This window comes from Artibeus jamaicensis, unplaced genomic scaffold (assembly GCF_021234435.1).
Source record: "Artibeus jamaicensis isolate MK-2021 breed Jamaican fruit bat unplaced genomic scaffold, CSHL_Jam_final contig_464, whole genome shotgun sequence".
In the NCBI taxonomy this organism is placed as follows: domain Eukaryota; kingdom Metazoa; phylum Chordata; class Mammalia; order Chiroptera; family Phyllostomidae; genus Artibeus; species Artibeus jamaicensis.
In genome coordinates, this window is record NW_026521842.1 from 4,339,624 (window position 1) to 4,361,468 (window position 21,845).

The following is a 21,845-nucleotide window of genomic DNA, read 5'->3' on the forward strand; positions in this document are numbered from 1 at the left end:
AAGACCAAAGGCACAACCCTTCCTTCTTCACCCGGGGTCTCATGCCGTGGAGTTTGAGCCCAAAGCAATGAAAGCCACCTTCTCTGGCTCAGAGTCTTCACTCTGTGTTAGTCCTCCACAGAGAGACACAGCGCACACGCCCTCCCCACTTTCTCCTCTGTAACAGGACAAGGTGTCCCCATTTGAAATAACCGAGAAAATTAGGCATCGTTCTGATACCCTCCAGGCAGGAATTCCAGACACAGGGCTCATCCAGCGCAGATGCTTCTGGGCCCACATCCCTGTAAACATCCCTCCATGTGCAAAATCCGGACATGGCAAGGCACAGGGCAATGTGCTTGGTGTGACCCTATTTTTGTAAACACACACACACATCTGGGAGGAGTGCTGGCTCACACGAGTGTCCGTCACCTCTGGCAGGGGATCTGCGGAAGGGGGAGCTTTTCCATTCCACATTTTTCTTTACTGTTGACATTGTTTGGCAGTGCGTGTATTTCCTGTGTGTGCTTCTTCAATGGGTATGTAGCTTCTCTTTGAAACAATAAAGGGAAATATTATTGTGCACCTATTACATGCAAGACGCTAAACTGGGTGCTGACTGTCACACACGAGTGAGATATGGCGATAAAAGTAGTAAGTACAGTTTAACTGAGGGTTTACTATGTGCCCAGAACTTTTATAAGCTCTTTACTCACGTGATCTCATTTGATCCTTAAACATTTCCTTCAAGTGGTTACTTGTATTCCTTCTACCTTATAAGGGAGGAATGAATGTGAAACTCAGAGGTGAGCCCTTTTTCCAATGTCATCAGCGTTGATGACAGAGGGTGGAAGCAGGGTTCAAACTCAGGATCCACCAATAGAAACACCCTGATTCCGAGACGTGGAGCAGGGGGCAAGTGCAGGGGGAGGAGCCTGAGCTGGGCAGGGGGCGGGGCCTGAGCTGGGCAGCGGTGGGAAGACACAAGGGTGGGCAGGTATGAGACTTGAGGCAGTGGTGAACTGGGAGGAGTCTCAGAAACGCCTGTGCGTTCAAGCCCTGGAGACACATCCCGGTAAAGGGGTGATTTCTGATATTTGCCCAGAGGCATCCCTCTGAAGTTATACTTTTGAGATTCTCAGTTTGTACTATATTCTCCGATTTTTTGAAAACCACTTTGGTGAACATCTGCGTACACGTCACGCTGTCGGTGCAGGTATATATCAAACAGATGAAGCTCAAGAATGAGGTCCCATAAGCCCCTTAGTAGTTTGTGAGGAGACCACGCAGCGAGGCCAGCCTCGCTGAGCCCCAGGAAAATGGTACCTGGAGACAGCACCCTGGGCATCACATCTCAAGCCGGAAAGTGCTGGAAAGGATGTTTTAAAGTACAGTTTCAAGTCCATCCAGTGTGCATGACATAACCTGGACACAGTAGGAGGCAACACAGAGGGAATGTTCCAGGAGAGATTGTAGGAGCAGGTTATGAAAACATGTTTGGTTTGCAGGAAGCAAATGCCACTTAGAAATTTCACTGGAGGGCATTTAATTCCACGCCATTAGTCTGCGAGTGTTTTCCGACTGCAGTGGAGCACCCGGGCTGTAGCTGAGGCCGGTGCTGCATGGCTGGCAGGAGACGGCACCACGGAGCTTTGGCAAGTCAACGGCTCAGGCATTTGCCGAGGACTGCACCCACGGTGGAGCAGCCTGTGCACCGTGCAAAGCGCCAGCTCCCACGTAGAGTTAAAACTACAAGCTGGGTGCTGCCCTGTCTGAAGCTAGGGGCTTTTTCCCCTACAGAAGTCACAGTTGTGAGCTGGTCTGCATTCACCTAGAAGGGGCGATTTTTTCTAACCCACTTTTCCAGGAGGGGTGCCTTTTTCCAGTCCACAGGAGAATGTCCTATCGGTTAACTGGCCATGGCTCCAGGCTAAAGAGCAAAATGGAGCGAGAGAGGAGAGGAGCCAGGCAGACCTTAAAGGGCATCTACATCAAGGTCAGGAGGGAGAGAAGCTCAAGGTGTGATCTGATTAAAAAGAAAAGAAGAAGATATGAGGTACTTTGATGAATTCAGTTTGCAATGCAGGCACTGCTCTCGGGAGCCCTTCACCTTGAGGCTGGCGTGAGCCCTTCATTAAATGTTGACCAAAAAGGATGGCAAGCCCAGTCTGAGATTCCCTTCGAAACCACTCCTGCAGTCTCAGGCTTGTATTAGGGCCACGGTGGGTAAGGACGGCTCCGCAGGAGCCAGGCCGCTCCCCTCCACCAGGCACGGCTTTCATTAAACAGCCCTCACACCCGCTCACCTGAAATCCTTTCATTAAGAATTGGTTAGTCTTGCCCTGGTTGGTGTGGATTGAGCACCGGCATGTAAATCAAAAGGTTGCCAGCTGGATTCCTGGCCAGGGCACATGCCCGGGTTGCAGATGTGCGAAAGGCAACTGGTCTATGTTTGCCTCGTGCATCAATAAAATAAATAAATAAAATCTTTTTTTAAAAAAAGAACTGGTTAGTCCTAAAAGCAAGGAAACGCATCCCCCGTAGTTGCTCTAAAGGAGACGCTCTGTGGATGTAAACAACATGGAGGCATAAATGACTGACGCCCGAGCCCCTGGGAACGAGGTGAGAGAGGAAGGAGAGACACCAGGGCAGCCCCAGCTGAGGCGGGGGGCACCATGGAGGGGAGAGGGTCTGGGGGAGCAGAGTGAGACGGAGAGGAGAGGGCCGGCGCCAGCCCGTGAGGCCAGCCTGGACCTCTTCATTCACTCGCTCCATGCGCAGGCAGTGGCCTCTGCTACGAGCCAGTCGCCAGCCAAAGCTGGAGGGAGGGAAATGTCCTCAAGGAGCTGCCACCCCTAAAGTAGCATAAAAATAATGGGTACTTACAGGGTTTTCTGTGTCACTTTCAGCAGCATGATCTCAGAAACCCTCGTATCAATCTCCAGAGGCAGGTGCCGTTTTACCCCTACTTCATGGAAGAAGCAGCAGAGGCTCAGAGAGGCAACGTGATTTAGCCGAGCTCACACAGCCCGGACCCTCTGGCCCCAACCTCACATTCCTACTGACTCGGACACATCCCTTTGAAGCAGCGACGTCCAACTGGTGCACCAGGAGAATTTCTAAAACATGCAGTACCTGACTATTTAGTCAGGCGCACTGACCTCTTTTCCCCTAGACTGTCAAATTAAAAAATGACAACAGCCCACAGGACAGTAGCCATCCAGTGTGAGAACCCTGTCCAAAACCATAAACATGCAGGGTGTGTACTAGAATTGTGTCTTATAGGTTGTGTTGCATAATAAGGTTGCACCTGATTGGGTAATTGTATATAAGAAATCCTGATGTACGACTATAGGCACCTGATTTTTTAAAAGTCACTTTGGAGCAAAGAGGGTAGGCAATTTTTTGTAATCAAAATTATACCTATTTTTGTCAAATCAGCAAAAAATGTGGTTTTGGTGTGCCACAGAATTTTAGTAATTAGGTTATGTGTGCCATGAGATGAAAGGGTTGAAACTCTGCTTTAAAGGAAGGTTTTACCTGTAACGTTTCAGGTGTTGGATGATTATAGGAGTAAAGGGGTTTGAAACTTTGCTCTGTGTAACGAACAATGTGTAACGAACTCTAACAGTCACTGAACAGAAACTCAGCATGGAACTTCTATGGCTGAAGAGTGGGGTCCACAGGGAAACAGGGGCCCCCAAGTTGAGGCAAGGAAATAGCTGCAGCAAGTCTGAGCTTCCATGATGTAAAGCCGTCCCTTCCATCAAGCTGAACTCAGGTTCAAGGTGAGACCACCCCTACACAGTGAGTGTTGGACACGCCAGGCTGGCCCCTACCCTGGCTGTTCCTAAAGGACACCAGCCCAAGACCCCAGAACAGTGGAAATGAGGCTCAGAGGTTGGTGCTGGAGAAAAACTTAAGGCAGAGGAGGCGACCCGAAAAGAAGCTGGGTGGGCACGCCCCACTCCGAGTGCGAGTACCACCCTGCCGAGCAGCAGCGGCAGGAGCAGCACCGTCGCAGCAGGGACACCACAAGGCTCACAATGGCACCCGCAGGAGTAACCACGTGGTTGGCCATGACCATGGCAGCAGTGCAAGTGGCCCCATGGCGAAACAAACGCTGGTGCTGGGAACAGGAGCTACGGTAGAAGTAGCCTGCGCAGACACCCCGGGGCAGGAAAAAAGCCAGGCATGTTCAAGGGCAGGAAGGAGGCAGCGAAGGAGGAGGCAAAGGCCCTTTTCCATTGCCCTGGAGAGGAAAATATTTTCCACTAGAATTTTTTTGGAAAATATTGAGAAATTACACACAACATAAAAACATCATCCGTAATCTCACCACTTTCGCAGTTACATGGAGAAGCCAAAATTCCCCCTTTCTTCCTTTTGCCCCAGTCAAATGTGGGGACTTGATTGGCAGAGGACGTAGGCCTATCAAAGCATATAGTCATTTGCATCGACATAAACTGGCCCAGATGTCTCTGTTTTTATCACTCCCTTGAATGTAAGTGACATTTCCCCAGCAGCGCCCAAGCAGCCTGTCTCTGGCAGCACAACCAACTGTTACGGCCTGAGAGTGCTCACAACGAGGAAGTTAGAATTGCATGTAGACTGAGACCAGTGGTCCCTGAGCACAGGCTGCAAGTCCTCCCTCCTGACCAGGGCACAGACTTGAACATCTGGTCTTTAGTTCCCATCTGTAGACCCAGGTTCCTGTGTGGATCTGAGCCCTTTTTGTCCTCATTTCGATTTTCGTGACTACTTTCTGCATGGTTGGAATTTTTTGGCATCTGGCTTCCAGAGTCACAGTGTTGCAATAGTGACAAATGAGTCCCAAAAAGAGGATGAATGCAATTGCCAGAGCCAGGACCAACCAGAGCAGCTTAGAGCAAATGGCTGCCCAGCACAGGACGAAACACCCAGTCCCCTCTCAGAGAGACCCACGCCCGAGCTGGCCGCTACCTAAACTCACAGGAAAACCCTGAGCACATCTTTCAGAATGAGGTGCAAATGGGTTGATGAAACTATGGGAAAAAGTCAGTTCTGAGGGCTATTTACATCAGTGGAGGGAGAAGGTGGGGGGTGGTACCGGATTCCAGCGGAAAAGGCAAATGACTACCTAAAGGTAATGAGATGATCTGGCCACTGAGAGCCACCTTGGGCATCAGAAACTTCCATATTTTAGGTGATTTCTTAAAAGATTGGGACTAATTGTGGGCAATCCCCTCTACCAGAGGTGTGAGGTCTCTCTTCTCTCTGTTTGGTCCCTGTCCTCCCGCCTCCTTTAATCTCTCCCCCACCTCCACTCAAATAATCGTTACCATAAGCTTAAAGCCAGATGCCCTCTCTGGTGAGCCTCCTCTTCTGTGGAACTCCATAAAACCTCGCTCATTTAATCTGAAAAAATGTCTCAATACTCTACTCTGGTTATGTTTTGCACCATATGTACCACATAAATCCCCAGCAGAATGCCACTGAATATGTAAGAGAAACTCAGACATAATTTTTTAAAAACGGTGCTGCCCTTGAACCTTAGTCTCGTGTCTGCAGAGCTGACGGTGCCAGTGGCCAGCGTCACAGGCAGCGCTGCGCTGTGGCAGGTGAGTGGCTTGAGATTAAGCAGGGGTGAATCTTGGGTAGCAATCAGGTCACCCTACAGTTTTCTTTCCCGATCGAGTGTTTACTTTTGGTCTATCACACATTGTGGGGACCAGCCAACCTCAGGAGCCATCTCTTTTTTAAGGCCTACCCAAAACTTCCAACATAATTCCCCACCAAAAGATGATAAGACTATTTTGCATTCTTGCTACTGACGCTGCAACCAGCACCATTGGGTCTCCTGGGAGCAAGTTAGAAACACACCATCTCAGGGCTCAGTCCAGACCTACCAAACCAGAACTTGCACTTCAGCGCCCGGGACACCACATGTGGGAGCACCGCTTGACATCACTGTCCATTTCTCCATTTGCACAGCAGTTGTTTGAACTCTTGTTGTTCTCAAGTGCCTGCCCATTTCCCAGGAAGGATGCAAAAGATACTGTGCCTGCCCTCAGGTGCTCACCGCCCTGGGGAAAGCAGATACCCAGCCCTGCCAGCCTCTGCTGAGTGGCACAGCGCTGGAGGATGAGAAGGACAGGGCACTGAGGGGAGGTCTAACCCACCCACCTCACCAGGTCGGACACCTCCGGTGATCTCCCACGGTACCCAGTTCTTAGCCATTTGGTAGGACTTTCTGTTAATCTGTATCCCCCATAGACTGCCATCCCCCAGTCTGGTTTCCACAGAGGTCAGGAGCTGTGACTTATATGCATGTGTCCCAAGTGCCCAGAATATGTGTGCAATTGAACTAGATATGTGTGCATCTGAATTAAACAGCCACGGTTAATTGTAAGCAGCTGGAACCAATCCATGCTTCTTCAAAGTTAGTCCCTGTTCTGCCCAGTCTGGTCCCCAACCTCTTTGCTCTTGTCTGTCCACAGCTGGCACCACCAAACCCTTTAGTAGGACCAACCTCACCCATCCCACCCAGGACAGGTACTCCAGCCCAGGCCTCTGCTGTCTCTGCACTAGTGCTTGGGCAACTCATCAGGCTGACCTTGAATAACAGCTGTGGCCTTGATTGTCAGGCTGACCTTGGGCACCAACCATGACTTTGTCATCAGGTTGATGTTGGGCACCTGGGGTTTTTTTCTTCCTTGTTTCTGAGCCTTTTCTCCCCACCCTGTGCTTCAATGGTTGATGACTTGAGTTTCTTGCTTGCTTGTCACATCTGATCCCCTTGTCTGGGGCCCCTATTTCTTCTTCTCAGCTACCCTAAAGCTCCCCATTCACATGTAGGTACACCTGTTCCCTGACATCCTAGAACCCTATCTCCTGCAATCAGAGCTTCCTGCACTGACCAGAGCTCCCTGCTCTGACCTTCAAATGTCCTCTGTTCCCAAATTCCTTTACGCTCTTGCCTTCCCCTTGACTGGCTGCCCTTTAGCCTGTGATAACCTTCCCACACAGACTCTGGCCTCCCAGCCTGGGTTTCCCCTGCGCCCCCGCATTGCAGCTGTGTTTGTGTTCCTCTCCCCTGCACTTCTCAAGCCCATACTTAAGATCTCACTTTTAAGTATCCCGCACTTGACCTCAGCAACTATTTATTAGTGAATGAGAAGACAAATGGATGGATGGATGGTGGTTGAGTGGACGATGAGCAGTTAAAAGAATGGAAGAGGAGCGGAAGGTAGATAGTTGGGCAAATGGATAGATGGATAAACGAATGGTTGGAGAGATGGAGTGGTAGGTAAATGGGTAGGTAGATAGATAGATAGATAGATAGATAGATAGATAGATAGATAGATAATAGAATAAATCAGTTGAACTGCCTCAGTCCTGAAAGTCCAACACACCTGCAGCAGAAATTACTAGATCAACCCAAAGGGGCTTCTAGAAAGCTTATCAGTGTGCCTAGAACCAGGGTCTGCAGAGAAGAATGAAAGATGGCTCCCCGCCCTCATGGCACTCAAAGTCCACAACTCCCAGTCTCCTGTGGGAGTCGGACAGACAGACCACAGCCATGCCGAACAACCCCGGGGCACAGCCAGTGCTTCCAGCACAGTCAAGATCCCTGCTGGGACGACTCCTTGTCTGTAAGGTGGGGTGACATTTCGTGTACCTACCTGTGTTTATTTCCTGTGGTTGCTGCAACAAATGACCATGAATGTGGTGGCTTACAATGACAGAAATTCATTTTCTCATAGTTCTGGAGGCAGAATATCTGAAATCAGGTTTGCAGGGCCAAACTGAAGGGGTCAGCAGGGCCACGCCTCCTGGCTATAGGGGAGAATCCTTTTCCTCTTCCAGTTTCTGGCCTGCCTTCTGCTCTTGGCTGGTGGTCGAGTCATTCAACCTCTGCCTCCACAGTCATGTGGCTTTTACCTCTTCTCTGTAAATCTCCCCCTCCCACCCTCTCATAGGACCCTTGAAATTGCACTTATGGTCATCACAACTAATTCAACATAATCTCCCCAGCTCGAAACTTTTCATTTAATCACATCTGCTTTTTTGGTCATAAAAGTAACAGTGACAGGTTCTTAGGATTATGAATGTCTTTGGGGGCTGCTGTCAGTCACCACGCTGCCCCATGGGGTAGATTAGGGCATGCCTCATACGTAGCTACTGCTCTACAAAGATTATCTATCTCAGTAATAACAATTATTTGACACTGTACTGGAGGTGCTTGTGAGTGTGCGAGAAGAGAGAAGAAAGTGTTGCTCATTCTATGAGTGTAGAAAACGGAACTGTCACTATCTCACTTGTTTCTTTGGAAAACAGATGTGTCCACTGCTTAGCACAGGCCTTCACTTTTTCTTGGCCACAGACTCTGGGGCCACTTTCCTGAAAAGGGTCAGTCAACACAACTCGCTGAGAAACCCAGTTCGGAGGAATTACTGCTTTGGCGTTGGAGTAGAAACAAAGCAGAAGGCTGCCACTCATCGTGGTGTTATTAAAGGTCATGAGAATCTAAGTCAGCAAACGCTCAGAGGGAGGCACAGAGCCCACTGGCAAGCCAGCTGCTGGACGCCCAGACCCATCATCTCCTGCCAGGACCTGGGAGCCCACCCAGGACAATGCGCTTGACTGTTGCAGATTAAAATGCTGTCTGGTTTCTGCCCTATGTGTGACCTAAAAAAAAAAAAAAAAAATCACTTGGAGAGGTGTAGGGGAGGATAACAAAAAGAATAAGTGGGAAAATTGCACGTGTTTTTCAATATATTTTTGATCACTTTAGAGCAACTATATTAACCTCTCAGAGGCTGAAAGAAATGTAGTTTTCATACAGATTTAAATAAATACCAATGATGGTGCATCACTAAGCCACTTTAATACGGGCTGGATATTAAAGATGATACTAAGTTTCCTGGGTGTGATCGTAGCATTGCGGTTCTGAAGGAGGAAGTCTTCACTCTGAGTGGACCTCAGCAGGTATCTGCGTGTACTCCATCAGCAGGCCTTGCTTTCAACTGGGCCGACACATGCAGAAACACAGATCTCTAAAGCAAACGTGGCACAACAGCTGTGGAATGTAGGTAGTGGGTAAATATCAGTGTCCAGCACTCTTAACGTCTCTGTGCACTTAGAAAGTTTTCATAATAAAAAGTTGTAGGGGTGAGGAGAAAGTAAAGATGGTGTCGTGAACCAGAGGATTCAACTTGATGGGCTGGAGGTACGGTTGCGGGGAAAGCCTCAGAGGCCATAGATCAAAGAGGGAGAATGGAAAGGGAGAGAATCCTGTGGTTAAGGTGCTTTCTGAGCATCAGGACATTAGCAGAACCAAAGCCAAAACCCCCGTGGAGCCATGGGGACCTGGGCATGTACCGGCGCATCGCTGGGCGCAGCTCTGGCAATCAGACATCAGCCAAGGGGCATGTAAAGGTCGATCACTATCAGGGATAAGGGTAAAGATGGAACTTCTGAGACTTGGAGTCTCAAACATAGCCACTCTGAGTCTACTATGTTTAGGGACTCCATTTTGACCTGTCCATTTAATACAGAAGAATTAGGAGGTCTGTGTTTCCAGAAGGAAAGAACCCCATAAGACTCATAGAATCATGGACTTTTAGGCTGCAGTGGACATTGAGGTTGATGGCCCTGAGCCTTCCTTCCATCCTCCGTAAGGAGTCTAACCCAATCATCAAACCCATCCCTCCACAGTGATTGGTTCAGGAATGGGCATGTGATCCAGTTTTGGCCAATGAAATGTAAGACAATATTGGCCAGGGGGACCCTGGAAAAAGACTCCTCACTTCCAGGAAGGTGCCATGAAAATATGGTCTCTCTTCTTCCTCTGGCTCCTGTCACCTGAATGGGATGCCTGGAGCCATATTGTGACCAGCGAGAGGAAAAGGCCAACGTCAAAGTGGCAGAGTAGGGAGATGGAAAGCAGCTGGGTCCTAGAAGACATCTCTGAGCCATGAGACCAGCCAACACTGAAGCCCACCCAGAACTTCCCGTTATGCGAAGTAATGAATGTTCTTGTTCTGTAAGTCTGTTGGACTCCATTTTAGTTACTGATATGAGACCAGGATGCAGAACCAGTGCTGGCTGATAGGGTGCCTTTGTCTGAGTTCAGAAAGGTGTCACTTCCTCCAAGAAGACACCCAGCTTGTGGGATAGGATGCAGCAGGCTTTCAACCCTCTCATAGCCTCGACTCCAGGAACCCCCCACCCAGTGAACATCCCACACAGTGGTCCTAGAGGACATCTGGTGAAACCCCCAGGTCCCACCTGCCAAGCTGGTACATCTGCAGGGGCTGAGGGCTTCCTCCCTCTGTTTCTGGATGATTCTGGCCTTTGAGAAGTTCAGGGTGGTGCCAGGGGGTGGGTGTAGCCCCTCTTCCAACTCAATTAGCCCTTCATGTCTATTTGTTCTGAACTCACATTTCCTTGATTCCTATTCAAAGTGCTATATAAGTGTAAGTTTAAGCCCCACCAGCTTCCTCTCCAGGTAGAGTGACCCCTGAGCATTCCTGGATAGAAATCTCAGAGTCATGGTTGCGGTGTGAGCACCTCCAACTATGCTCTTGCCCTCCCCCAACCCAGGGGCACCGGGGGAACCTGGGCAGCTGGCTCACAGTTTCTGGGATCCTACCAGCTTTTGGCTCAGTGAGGACCAAAGGGCGGGTGGATACAAGTTTCCCAAGAAATGTCTTCAGGAGCCAGATATTTCCAAAGTGGACCCAAGCGTCTGCCTCATCTGGGAAATGAGGGGGTATTGGTAGGGCCCAGGGGGTAAGGGGCAGGATAGAATTCAAGGGCCAGGAGAGTATTTTGGTCTTGACCCATGAGGCTCCATGCAAGAGGTGACCAGGTCCTTGACTTCTCTTTCTCAGTCAGAAAGGAGACATCGTTAGCTTCCTCTTCCAACCTGAGGCAAACTCCACTGCTGGAGCAGGACGGACCATGGAGGGCCCTACTCAGGATTCTAGAAGATCCAGATGTGAACCAGGCAGTGGAGGCAGCCAGGAAAACCCTCCTGTGTTGGCAGGCACACTCGCTGGCCACTTTCTCCAGCCACAAACACGTGCCGACCCTCTCTCAGGTCCAGGAGAAACTGACTCAGTGTGGTGGTCAAAGTGAAGACAGTTGGATCCACGTTCAAGTATCAGCTCTGCTATATGACCTTCAGCAAACAACTTCACCCCTCTGGTCTTATTTTCCTTTCTGCAAAATGGGACTATTATCAATAGCTCCTTTTCAGGACTTTTGGCACATAAGCACTTAACACGCTCCCTGGCACACACTGGGCGTCAGTAACTGTGTCTAGTTACTGGTAAGAATGCACAGATTCTCACAGTTTGCAAAGCACCTTCATGGCTGTTATCTCATCACCCTAAAGAACTGCTGCTCTGGCTTAACAGGCAGAGTAAACCCATCCAGAAGCAGCAATTCAGATGATTTCTGGCCCCATATTCCCTGCCACCTCCCTCTGCTTTCCTGCTGCTTCTAGAACCATCGGCTCCCCAGCACGGCACCCCGAAAGGCTGACAGCCCCCCTGGGCTGAGCTCCAGTATCGCTGTTAACACGCTGGGTGGCTTTGGGTAAGTTGCTTCCCCTTTCTGTTCCCAGTTTCTTCATTTGAAAAGTCAAAATGTGGATCATCTCCAGGGCGCCTTATTTTCCACATGCTGAGATTTGCTGCTAGAATTGAGGTCTGTTGCCTTTAATCCTGTTTTTCATACTGACTGTGGTCTCCCCCTGTGTCCAACATAGGCTCGGCACTTCCAATGCATTATTTCAAAGTCTCATAGCAAACCTTGGGAAGTAAGCCATTTTATGGCCATTGTACGATGGGGAAACTGAGGCTCAGAGCATGTGGGCCACACTGAGAGTGAGTGGTAGAGATGGGATCTGAACCCATGTTGGTCAGATTCCAAACCCAACCCTTTACCACAGTGCCGCCCTCTATCAGTCCCTCTGTGGCCAGGTTAGCTGCCTGTCAGTCCACGCTTTCCTTGTGGCCGACCAACGGGGAATTGTGTGGTGTGGGTGATACAAGGAAGATCACACTTGAGGGAGGAAAGAGCAGGATTTCCCACGGGGTTGGGGGGAAACTCCGTGAACCCAGCACCCACTCATCCCATGAGCACCCACCCACCTGTCCTGTGTGGGTCCTGTGCTGGGGGCGCAGTCACACACGAGAGAAACCCAGGCCCACGCTGCCCGGGGAAGCTCACTGCCCAGCCAGGAGCGCAGGAAGCCATCGGACAACTGCAGCGTGACAAAAGGCTGAGCAAAGCCCAGAAAGCTCCATCACGTCTTGCTTCTCATTGCAGCTTCCCTGCATATTCTCCTTTTGACTCCACTACAGCTCAGCCCCGTCCAGGTCTCATCAACGCTGTCTCCCTACTTTTGCAGCACTAATGCCTAAAATAAGACCTGGCATGAAGTTGGCGTCATAAAGACTTTCTTAATTAGCTCAGGAATAAGCGAATGAGTAAGTGGATGAAGGAATTCACGGGTATGATGCTTGAGTGCAGAGCCTGTTCCTTTCTGTGTGATCTGGTTGGTTTCTGGAGCCCATGCTGTCCTTTTATTTACAACCGTCTTTATTCACCTAGGACAGGTAAGCTTTCGAGCCGCTACTCAGAACTTAGGATTCAATGCATGAACACAGAACTTAACTTGCCAGCAGGTCAGGATCTGGGTTCTAAAACTGGCTGTGCTTCTGGTTCCCTGAGAGACTTATAACCACTTTTTCCCTGTCCCCAGCCTCATTAGATCCAAGCTTTTTGCTTTCTGCAGGGAAATCTGAATTTAGTCCCCTCAAAGCTTTACAAGGCTAGTGATGTCCTGGAGCCAACTTTTTGCATCTCTTCCTAGTTCAGTGGCATCACATTGGTAGCTTAATTCAGCCATGGTAGGAGTGTTTACACCATGGAAATGGGCAAACACTATTGTTTTTTCTGGATAGTCAATTGTTAAATTTCTACTTCATTAAAAACTCCAAATTTCTTCGAAGTATCTAGTCTTTAAAATTCCTGTTTATTTTGCAATGATTTCACAAAACATTGTTTTTGACTTAAAAAAATTTTTAATGACCAGTTTTACTACTTTATTCCCTCCTCCCAAATCTTTTACTAAAATGAATGCTCCAAGAAGGCTGCCATGTTTATTCTGCAGCTTGAAACATCTGTCTGCGACTGGATTTGCCAGTTACATTGGGGGTGGGGGGGTGAATAGGTGGGGCAGAGAGAACTTTAAGAGCCACACAACTATGTTATAATGGTGGACGCCTATCATTATACATTTGGCCAAACCTATAGAATGTGTGCAGACAAGGGCGAGACCTAGTGTGAAGCATGGACTTCAGGCGGCAGTGATGTGTCAGCGTAAGCTCCTCAGTTGTGATAAAGGCAGCACTCTGGCTGGGAGTGTTGATAGTCAGGGAGACTGTGGAGAGGCTGGGGACAAGGGCAGAGGGATATGGGAAATCTCTGCACTTTCCATTCAAACTTGCCGTGAACCTGAAACTGCTTTGAAAGTAAAATCAATGTTTTAACAAATCAAAATTGAAAAAAAGAAACAGCATTGCATGATTTCCAGATCGAAGAATTCACCGGGTTTCATCTCCTTTCTTTAATTAGCACCAGTGAAAGCAGGATTTCCTCCCCCTGGTTGGGGGTAAGCTCTGTGGCTCACACAGGTGGCCGGGCATTCACCGTCAGATGTCTTCCCCGCATGACCAGCATTTGGGGCAAATGAGCCTGGGGAGGCCAGATTCTCCCAGGGCAGTGGCTTCTCCGAGTGTCTGTGGCCACCTGTGTCACGATCACCTGCTGAGTTTATGTAAATGCAGCTCTCCTAGCCCTCCTGAGACCTTCAGAATTAGACCCACTGGGGATGAGGCCCAGGAGTGAGACCCTCCTTAAGATCTCGCCTTGCAGTGGGCAGTTCCACAGCTCAGCGACCCAGGTGGTGGGCACGGCTGTCCCGAGAGCCGGACACGGGGAGCTTTCCATCTCAACTCACGGTGAAGCTGCCAGCCCCTCGCTCACACTGCGCTGGGGGCCAAATCCCCCCGACACTTACTGAGTAATCACCCACTTTTTTAGCCTCTGTGACCTCAGCTATAAATGGGGGTGGTGTTCACCTCCCGGGCTTGTCGGCAGAATTAAACTAGACACCCATAGTGGGAGAGCGCTCAGCAAGCCGTGAGCCCCTGGAACATAGGCATGCTCTCGAGAGCATCTCACCTCCTTGCACACGTGGGGCCCCCTCACTTTCCGCCTGTGCATCCTTGGATCTCACGCCAGCCTGACATGCGACTTCGGGCAGGCATTTGACTCTGCATTCAGTGGTGGGTGGGACGGAAGCCCTGTGGTCTTTCAGTCACTGGCGGGGATAAAGTTGGCTCCCTTTTCTGATGAAGCCGAGAGTGACTCAGTCCGAATGGACCCTCCACCCCACCCAGTGGCCCCCCGTGCAAACTAAAATGCAGTGAGAGGTACCTCCCTTCTCCCTTTTGAAAGGGCCTTTCCCATATTAATAACATTAATCATTGCTAATACCAAGGGGCTTCCCATGCACCAGGCAGTAAACTCAGGCATTTCTGTTCATTTTTCTTTAGCCACATGGCCCACGGAGAGAGGAATTCCCACCGCATCCATTGTGGAGGTGTGAACACTCCTTTCAAGAGGTTTAAGCCACGTGCCCAAGGCGCCCAATCGGAAGGCGCTGCGCCAGGCCTGGAAGCCTGGCAAGCCCCGCATCGCTGCGCCACGGTGGTTTGCCTCCCGAGTGCTGGGGCACCGAGTCAATAGAACTGTTGAAATGAACCCCAAGACACTGCTTCACGAGGGAACTAGCACCTCCTGACACTGGGGGTCCGCCACGTGCGCGGGTTTCCGTGGGTTGCCTTGCTCTCCACCGGCTCGGTGGAGACCTTGCTCTCTACCAGCTCGGGCTCGGTGAAGGCCCTCCATGGGGAGGGCGGGAGACTGGGGCGGTGCCAGGCATCGGGCCCTTCCTCGGGTCTCCCTTCTGTTCCAATCTTTTTCCTCCCTGGGAGGTGCAGACAGGAGGACCCCGCAACTCAGGGAGGGTGAGGGACTTGCCCAAGCTCACACAGCAAGTTGGTGTCAGGGTCTCTCATAGAACACAAGCATGTGCTTTCTTCTGCTCGGTCCCTGGTTACGCCCTGGTCCGTCAGACCAGATTCCAGAGACAGGAGCCAAGCCCAGCCCTGGAGGTGAGCTCCTTTCCCAGAGAAGCTGTCCTCAAGCCCTTGGGCAGCACGAGCTGATCCACTTCTTTACTTTCTCCTCTGTGCCAGATTTAAGGTCAAGGCTACAGAGCTGAGCCACCAGAGTCTGGATCTCGGTGAGTTTGGTTCAGGCCACCGTGGAGGCAGGTCAGCATTACCCGGACCACGCGTGTTCTGGCTTCTAATGCGGGGCCATCCGGCCATGGGGGGTGAGTGGGTCCTCACAGGGTTTCGGTTTGGCTCCTGCATCTTTAGCCTGACATCTCCATGACTCAGCTGGGCAAACAGTGTCTAAAATGTCATGTCTACAGGTGAAGACCCACTCCCCCAACCGGACCTACCCTAGTGCTACCAAATTTACATCCAGAACATTTTTGTGTAGGTGTTTTCACAGGCGTGACTGTGTCAAAACCACTCACTGGGGAAAATCCCCTAACGAAGTGGCCCCTGGCCCTGAGCACCTTCCCAGGAGCCCACCATTGAGCACCATCCACGAACAACAGAGCCGTCCATGTCAAGGGGCCCAAGAACGTGCGCTACCCTCCCTACAGTCAAATGTGCACTTGACAAGTGCTGGGCACCCGCAGGCAGCTGGAGATGCACCGACACACAAGTCAGAGTGCTAGTGGCATTTATTATCTGAGCAGGAAGCCACCACTTCATCAGTGTCATGTGGTGACAAGTGCCCCCAAGAAAAATGAAGCTGGACAAGAGCAGCGAAGTGAAGACAGCCCTCTCTGAGGAGGTGGCATCCGAGCAAACCCCTGGATGAAGCAACGGACAAGCCCTGTGAACAGCTGGAAGGACAGAGGGCAAGCGGTGCATGAGCCCGGAGGCAGGGCCAAGGTCAGCATATCTGAGGACAGCAAGGACCCTGTGTGGCTGGGGTGGCAGAAGGTGAAGGGGATGAATTGGAAACGTGCCCAGCATCTAGATCATACTGGCCACCCAGCAGGGCCACTCCTGGACAGTATCCGAAGACGTAAGTAAGCAGAAGCAAAAATCCACACACACAGTATTTGTGGCATTATCCCCAACGACCAAAAATTTCCAAACCGCTCAAATGACCACCCACGGGGGATGGTTTAAGAGAGGATAGCACACCAGCTCTGTCAGTGTGACCAAACTCTGCAAAGAGAGTCGGGAACTTTGTAGCAATGAGGACAACGCAGATGATATAATAAGTGCAAAAAATGATCTCGTGGCAGAACGAAGGCCAAGAGTTGTCAGGCTGGGGAGGGGCAGGGAGAGTGAGGAGGAACAGTTATTGTTTTTTCCTTTTTTAACTTTTATATAATGCGGTTGCTGCATTATTTTTATAATTTAAAAAAAAATTCAAGGGGGAAAATGTGTTGAGACCAAACCAATGGCAGTGTGAGGGGAAGGCAACAAAACAGATTGGTTTCCCTTCCTCATGACACCAACCCCTCCACCGACGTTCTGGGTTTGTCACCGCTACCTCCTGGGACCCAGCCAGCCCAGGGAGCACGGCAGCCCACCCCAAAGGGCCACACGGATTCTCGGGAATGTGAGAATCCTGTCCCTAAGTCGCTGTCTTGTCCAAGCATAACTGGATTTCCAGAAGGGGTGAGGGGTGTCCCACGTTCTTACGGGACAGCTGACAAAGCCTCCCTGGCTTCTGCCTGGACTCCCGCCACTCGGTCGCCAGGGGTCTCCTCCTCAGCCCTGTGGAGCAAAAGAATCGCCTCTCCCTCCTGCCCATATTCAATCCAACCTAAGGCCAGGCCCCCTGCTGCACACCCAGGCCTCCCGCCTCCGATCCGGGTGAGGTGAGCAGCCCTTGTGCCATGCTCTGCGTTCCTTCAGCCTTTCCTGCCTCCTTTCCAAAAGCCCCCCTTTCCCAGGTGCCAGCCGACCCAGCTGGCTGATGTCTTTTAAATGACACTGGACTCCCTCCTGCCTCTGGCCACGCTGCTCCCTTGGGCATTAGGCACCCTGCCTGCCCAGCTCTGAGCACATGACACTCAGCTCAGATGTCCCCTCCTCTGAGCAGCCCTCCCTGACCTCGAAGAGTCCTGGCGTGGATCAGGAGCCTATCCCGTGTCCTCCTGCTCACACCCATGCTCCTTGGGGGGGGCAGCACAGAGCTGTGAGGCCTAAGGAACGTAGGTCCGATGAGCACAGGAGAGAAGGAAGCACAGGTGGAGTGGGGAGCAGTGGTGCTCACATGATCCTGGGGACAAATGAGGGCCCAAAAGGATGGGGAGTCCCTGAGTGGGTCCCTGCAGAGGGAGTCAAGGATCACGAGCCCAGGCTTGGTGGGGAGAAGCCCCTCTGGCAGGCAGCCATCAGCACCAGAAGTCACTGGGAAGGGCAAGCCAGGCCACACCCCTAGCCCGGCTACCCATAGTCCCTTTGCCTTCCACTCGGTCATGGGGCATGACCCCGTCAGCAGGGAAGGGGCCTAGCATTTGCTAAGGAGGCCCCCCACTGGGGCATCATCTGATTCTGCACTGGCTGACCAGGGACCCATCTGGGGCCCGTGCTCTGGGCACAGAGGGACGTGTCTGGCTGCCGCGGAAGACTGAGTTTCCTGGACCAGCCTCACACACAGTTTCCACGTGATGAGAGTCTTGGCTTTTTTCCTTCCAAAATGGAATGAGTACATAGATTGTGTCCCACTGTTATTTATTTACTTTGTTTGAAATGCTCACTGCAAATGTAAATTCAGAACGCATGGGAACAAATACAAAGATGAAACCTAAAATCAGACTCGTTTCTACACCCGCCCTCGGAAGGGCCGGGAAATTGGAAGCAGGACTTTAAAGGGGACTCAGCCCCCCACTGCACATCTGAATCACCTGGACAGCTTTTTAAGGACAGATGCCCGGGCCCTACCACAGACCGTAGATGAAGCTCAGCATCCGGGCTTCATAGCTACTGCTTCTGCGGGTCTGGGAGGCAGTGCAGGCCTCGCTGCTGGGCTCCTTGGTGCACGTTTCCAGCGAGGCCGCAGGCTGGCTCAGCGGCCAGGTAACCCTGCATCTCCGCCTTCAGGTGTTTGCTCTCAGGCTCCTGCCAGAACATTCTGAAGAAAAGCATGGCTTCAGGAGAGAAATCCACAAAAGAGAGGAAAAGGGAATTTCACTCAAATTTTTCAAGACATGTCACAAGCCTGGTTGGAGTCTCAGCATTTCACCCCGTCCACGTGGCCCAGCAGGGCAGGGCCCTGGGGCCTATGTCCTTCCCGACTCATGAAGGCGATGGAGCAGAACTTCCCAGCCCCAGACCCTGCCTCAGACACTGTCCTCCTGACCCCTTAGGTGTGGAGATAGCGCAGTGCCTGTCACCTCTGGTGCAAACACCACCTCGTTGAAGGTCTCGCTCCATCATTCCATCCGGGTCCCTCCAGATCCTCCTTCCCACTCAAAACTCTAAGCGTCGATCCCAAGGCCCCCCAAATGGACCCTCAGATGGAAAACCAACATCACAGAGGTAAGGGGCTTCTAACGAATGAATTTCCACAATTAAAAATGAAATGCCTGGAGAACCATTTCATTTGAGTTCCGGAGTCTCAACGGTTTCTTATTTTTGTCCCCTTCTATGTTCCCAGCTGTTCTCCACTCAGCACACCATGGGTCCAATTAAATGAACAGAAACTGGCTGGGAAAGGGTGTGGTGAGCTATCTGGTTGAAGCCCATCTGCGAGGCGAGGGGGCTGGGAATGGTGTGGGGAGTGAGCGGGCCCCTCCCCGACTTCGCGTGTGTGGTTTCTGCATCTGCTCAGGCTGCAGGGATGGGATGAGCCTCCGTGCGTGGAGAAAGAAATGCGGAAGTACACAGCCCGAGTTAGGCCTGCGGGGGCTGAACGTAGTAGCAGAGGGTGGTCCCCTGACCTCCGCGCGTCCAGGGTCTCACCAGGCCCCCACTCGCAGTGCGGTCTTAGGGCCCTTGGCCACTCTGAGCCTCAGTTTCTTCATCTATGTAATAGGAATGATGAGCAGAATGTAGAGTGGTCGGCAGTGGCCCTCCCCAGAGACTTCCACATCCTAAACCCCAGGACCCGTGCATATGCTAAGTCACATCGCAAAAGGAGGTTTCTGTTGAAGACAGAATTAGCCTTGCTAAGCACTGATGGAAAATACACTGGATTCTTCCGGGTTACCTGGGCCCGTCTGGTGTAATCATCAGAGTCCTCAAAAGGGGGAGAGGGAGGCAGAAGAGGCAGTCCGAGTGGGGTGTGCAAGGACTTGCAGGCCATCGCTGGCTTCGAAGGTGGAGGAAGGAGCCGCGAGCCAAGGGATGCAGGTGCCTCGAGAAGCTGGAAAGGGCAAGAAAGTGGCTTCTCCCCTAGAGCCTTTGGAAGGAACACAGCCCCACCAATGCCTTAAATGCAGCTCAGTGAGACCACCTGCAAAACCAATTTGTTTCTGCGCCCCAGAACTGTGGGATAATGCATGTGTGTTGTTCTAAGCCACCAAATGGGCACCAATGTTACAGAAACGGCTGGAAATGAATCCACGCACCTCAAAGTGTTGTGGGTATTAAACAGCCGTGTGTGTAGGCAGCGCTCAGCACTCCGGAAGTCCTCGAAGAATGTTGGCTATTTCTATCACTTGAGAGGGATTCAGGGATTGGTGGCACCCACCTCCCCATGGTGCCCCACTTCCGAGGCTTCCCGCAGCCCCGGGAGCAGCCAGTGGGGTGCACCTACCAAAGATGGCCCGGGGAGGTGGCAAAACTGGGTCCTGCCACCCCTGTGAGCAGATCACCGACCTGGCCATTCTTGCTCATTCAGCAGGGCCTCGCAGACTGAGGTTGGAGGGAAGCCGTGCGCTGCTTCTCCCAGCACCAGATCCGGAGCAGCCGCTCTCGGCCCTGGTGGCACCAGGTCACTCCGAACCTTGAGTGGCAGCGAGTACCAGTCATTCTAAAAGCTCCCCACACGGTGGTTTTCGTGGGCAGCCAGGGCTGAGAACTTAATCTAACCTAGAAAGAACGTTGACGAAAGATCTGCACAGCTGACCTTTATTATTTAGATAATAATCGAATGGCAACAGCACGGTCACCGTTTGCTGATAGCACCCTGGGCTACACAGCTCCTCTGTGCTGTTTCTGAAGCCCTTAAACGGGAGTCGGGGTGATCATACTGCTTTACAGAGAAAACTGAGGTTCCGAATGTGGAGAACCTTGCCCGAGGTCACTCGGTTAATCAAGGGAGGGAGCCCGAATTTCCAACTGCTGGAGAGCCACGCTCTTCCCCTTCGGCAGGAGTGTGTGAATCCTTGCCCAGCTCTGCAGCTGCTGGCAGTCCCTCAGCGCCTCCAGTGCCCCAGGGGACTGCAGGGACAGACGACAGACACCCAACTCCTGCTCAGAGGGCGGGTTTACGCTGGGACTGGGGGAGAAGGCAGTAAAATGTAACTTTGTATTCAATACGTATCATGTCTTGGTCTGTGGCTGGCTTTGATAAATGTAGTCAGCCTGAGACCAGCCTTATCACTACTGAACACCTTAGAAAAAATAAATTTTGTGTTTTCAAAAAGATGTTTCATGTATAAAGCAATGGTGTTCGGTTCAGAGAGCTGTATGTTGTTGTTGTTTTAATGCTCAACTGAGAACATGTTTATTGATTTGAGAGAGAGGGGAAGTGAGGGACAGAGAGAGAGAAATATCACTTGGTTGCCACCTGTACATGCCCCTACCGGGGAATAAATCCGAAATCTAGGTGTGTGCCCTGTCCAGGGTGCAGCGCGCAAGCTTTTTCTGTGTACAGGGTGATGCTCCAACCAACCGAGCCACCGGCCAGGGCCAGAGGGCTGTGTGTTTTCGAGTGTGGAGACTCTCCGGCCAAGACCCAGGAGCTCACCTGGGGTGAAACAGACAAGTTCACTCCTTGCTGCCGCGAGGGCAGCGCCCACCCCAGGGGATTGTGGAGAGAGGGTGCTAGGAGAGCCTGGGGTGGGCGGTTTGGAGAGGTTCTGAGGGAGCAGGGGTCACTCTCGACAAAGTGCCGTTGGAAAGGAGGGCAGTTCTCTGGTGGAGATCCCCTCAGTCTCGTCTGCAGTGGGGAGCAGCTCCGATCAAGCTGTGACCCCTCCCTGTAGCTGAGAGGGGGTCGTGTTTGCTGCTCGATGGGTGCCACCGTCACCTGTTTTCTCTCTCTTCATCGAGGCCTCAGCTGCCCTTGCCTGAGGTTGGCGTTTATGCCCAACAAGGGGACAGCCCAGCCCACTAGGAGCCACAACAGTGCCCAGGGGCAGGGGGCCTTCTTGAAAGAATAGTAAGAGTGAATGAACCTTTTTAAAAATCCTCTACAACTGCTTTTCACATTGGCCTTCCCTCAGTGCAGGCTGTGGCCGGATGTCTTAGACCTTTCCAGGTCCACGCCTCGGCCAGCCCGTTTGCAGAGCTAAGCTATGTTTTCCAAAGCGTTTCCCACATAACACTGGTTTCCGGAGTTTCAAGGGAGTGATTGGAATACAAGGGTTCCCTGGACTACCGAGTTTGGGAAGCACTGGTTTCTTTGCTGTTGGGCTTCCCAGAGCCTTTAACATGCTCTCATGCATTATAAAATGCACAGAAAAACTGGGGTAGCTTCCCAGTTTGTTTTTCCTGACACTTGTTTGACTGCCGAGCCTTGGGGCTGGCGGG